This window comes from Capsicum annuum, chromosome 10 (assembly GCF_002878395.1).
Source record: "Capsicum annuum cultivar UCD-10X-F1 chromosome 10, UCD10Xv1.1, whole genome shotgun sequence".
NCBI classification, from domain to species: domain Eukaryota; kingdom Viridiplantae; phylum Streptophyta; class Magnoliopsida; order Solanales; family Solanaceae; genus Capsicum; species Capsicum annuum.
The window spans coordinates 194,513,337-194,516,631 of NC_061120.1; the positions used below are offsets into that span (position 1 = coordinate 194,513,337).

General features: G+C 26.7%; 1 non-coding gene across 1 annotated transcript; it reads right to left on the bottom strand.

Moving 5' to 3' along the window:
• Positions 1 to 2,895: 2,895 nt before the first annotated feature.
• On the bottom strand, positions 2,896 to 2,967 carry TRNAH-GUG. The gene has a single exon. It is a non-coding gene; the product is annotated as a tRNA-His (tRNA).
• Between the last annotated feature and the right edge of the window lie 328 nt (positions 2,968 to 3,295).

Consider the following 3,295-nt stretch of genomic DNA (forward strand, 5'->3'; position numbering starts at 1 on the left):
AAAAAAAAAAAAAAAAAAAAAAAAAGAAGACAAAGACGCAAAATAAAAATCTGAAAAAAAGAAGTGAAAAGGAAAAAAAAAAAAGAGAAATAGAAGTGTAAAAACAAAAGCAAAAGAATAAAAAAAATAAGAAGAAAATGAAAAAAAATATGAGAAATAGCAACACTTTAATGAAATTACATTGTGTAGCAAACATAATATTATTTTAAGTGTGGTCTTCACTTATTGTCTTTGAGAAGTTACCATGTATAAGGTTCCCTTTTTCATGTCACTTCTCTTTCTCTTTCTTTAACTGATTTTTACATTACATTTTATTGTTTTAAATCTCTTAGATTCCTCTTTCAATTTTTTTCTTTCCCATAAATTATTCTTATTTAAATTAGTAGATTCCTTTTTCAAATCAAACCTGATTATGAAGATTATTATCTTCATGATATTCATAATTTTAAAATATCACTCTCTTATATCTCTAACTTATTTTTTCTTGCTAGTTTTTTCATTATTTTTTTATCGTTTTATTTTTTTTATTTTAATTTTTTTTTTCTTTTTCATTTTTTTCTTTCCACTTTATTTTCTCTCTTCTACTTCTCTTTTTTTTTTTCCTTTTTTGTTTTTTCTTTATTTTTTTCTTTTGTTTTTTTCTTACCTTTTTCCTTTCTCATATTCTTTTCATTTTCTTCTTCTTTTTTTCTTTGTTTTTTTTTTTGCTTTTGCTTCTACACTTCTATTTCTAGTTTCTATTTCTTTTTTTTTTTCCTCTTTCACTTTTTTTTTTTCAGATTTTTATTTTCGTTTTTGTCTTTTTCTTTTTTCATCTTTTGACATTTCTATCTCTATATTTTATTTTTAAAAGACAAATATCTGTATCACATATACATATTTAAAAAATATACAAAATAAATAGACATACAGATCTGCATATGTATTTAAGGTAAAAAACATACATATATATCTGCATATGTATTTACAGAAATACATATCTGACTCACGTGTATATATAAACATATAGGATATGTATCATGTATTTTTTGATTACTTATATGTATATGTATATAGTTGTCTTTTTTGTTATAGCGATTTTGTGCCTTATATGTTTATATATACATATGAGTGAGATATGTATTTTTGTAAATACATATGCAGATACATATGTATGGTTTGTACTGGAAATACATATTCAGATCTGTATGACTATATATTTTGTATATTTTTTGAATATGTGTATGTGATATACATATTTGTCTTTTCAAAATAAAAGTTAGAGATAAAAGAGTAAAAAAAAAAACAAAATAGAAAAAGAAAAAAACAAAAAGGGAGAAGTGAAAAAGAAAAAAAATTGAGTTTGAGCAGCTTCAAAAATTGATTTTGATCACTATATTGTTCGATTAGTTCAATTTAGTATTGCATTACTTTTTTTCGAAATTCGTTTACAAAATATTCAAAAATAATTTAACGAAATAAATTATTAAATTGTACAACGTAACAGAAAATTGATTTTGATCACTCAAACGAAAAATCGTTAATGGCTCAAAATATTTAAAAATAATTTAACGAAAAATCGATTTTGATGACTACATTTGAACAAAACATCAGTAATGGCTCAAAAAATTTGAACGAAATAACAGTAGTGATTCAAAAAAATTCAGACCGAAATTTTTTTGATCGATTTCAAAAAACTGATGAAATTCATATAAGGAAACAATATTACGATTAAATAACTTCAACAAAAGTAATGATTTAATTTGAATTTTCGAAGCTATTGAATATAAGAAGTTTCAGTTGAATTTGATTTTGATTTTTTGGGGATGAAAACGATAATGTGAAAATGAAATTTGAATTTTGATTTCAGTTGGTAACAAATAGCGAAAATCATGTTAATTAAGAGGTTTTAATGGAAAAGGAATCTACACATTTAATTCATGGCTAATTATACCATGCTTAACTCAATTAATTTGAGTTAAATATGGGCAGTAAAACGATTTGTATATGTATTTTTACAGCAGCAGTTTGTTCAAATACAAAATACAAGTTGCTTATTTAATAACAACAACAACAACAACAAATCCAGTATATTCCCACATAGTGGGGTCTGAGGAGGGTAGAGTGTACGCAGTCCATACCACCACCTCTAACGAGGTAGAGAGGCTGTTTCCAATAGACCCCCAGCTCAAGATAAAATACAGTATAAAAAACCATCAAAAGCATAGAACATGATAAAATAACATAAATACGACATCCACAAAAAAAGTACATTGCCAAACAAAGGACACCACAATTCCCCTACCTACTGACTACAACTCAACCACACTCTTAGCCCTCTATCCTAATGTTTTTCCTCCATATCTTCCTATCCAGGGTCATGTCCTCAATCAGTTGTAACTGCTCCATGTCACGTATAATCACTTCTCTCCAGTATTTCTTCGGTCTACCCCTACCCCGCTTGAAACCTTGCTAATTTAAGTAATTATGAAAGTATTGCTATGAATCTCATAATTATAGTCTTAAAGTATGATATTTATGAATTTTACCCGATAAAAATCACACAATTGGAAGTTGTCTCGAAAACAATTTTTAAAATCATTATTGAGTTGACTAGAATTTAAACATAACGGAAGAAAAGAAATCACGATCTAATTAGTTGAAACTTAACTTTTTTTGTGAAGTTCATATCAAACTCGAGAAAATATATAGAGAATTCACATTAACAGTCCTAACTAGTTTGAAATTGAGACACGATTGACAGGGGCAGAACCACCTTTAGGTCAGGGGTCATTCGAATTCTCTTCGATGGAAAATTATATTATTTATACACAGTTAAAAAATTTTTTTTTATGTACATATAATTTCTAATGCAAATGAACCAGAACCAGAAAACAGGACCAAAAATACAAAAAATGTGGCTGCTGGGATTCGAGCCCAGGTCTCCACGGCCACAACGTGGAATTCTAACCACTAAACTACAGCCACAAGACAAGAATGCGATGTAATAGTTTTATATGCTTATTAATACTAATGTATCATTATAAACCAATACTATATGGAAATATATTCCATACATGCTTGTTTGGAATTTTTGATAACAGCCGTGATTTCTCATAACAGCAAAATAAGATATAAATCTCGACAATATATATTTTGAGAAGAAATGTTCAAATGATCTTCACTCTCACTGAAGTTCATTATTTGAGTTGTTCTCAATAGCACTTCGATCATTCATTTGTTAAATTTTTTTGAAAACCAATAATGTTAATTAGAGAATTTAACACGTGATTTATATAGAAATTATTGAATGAAT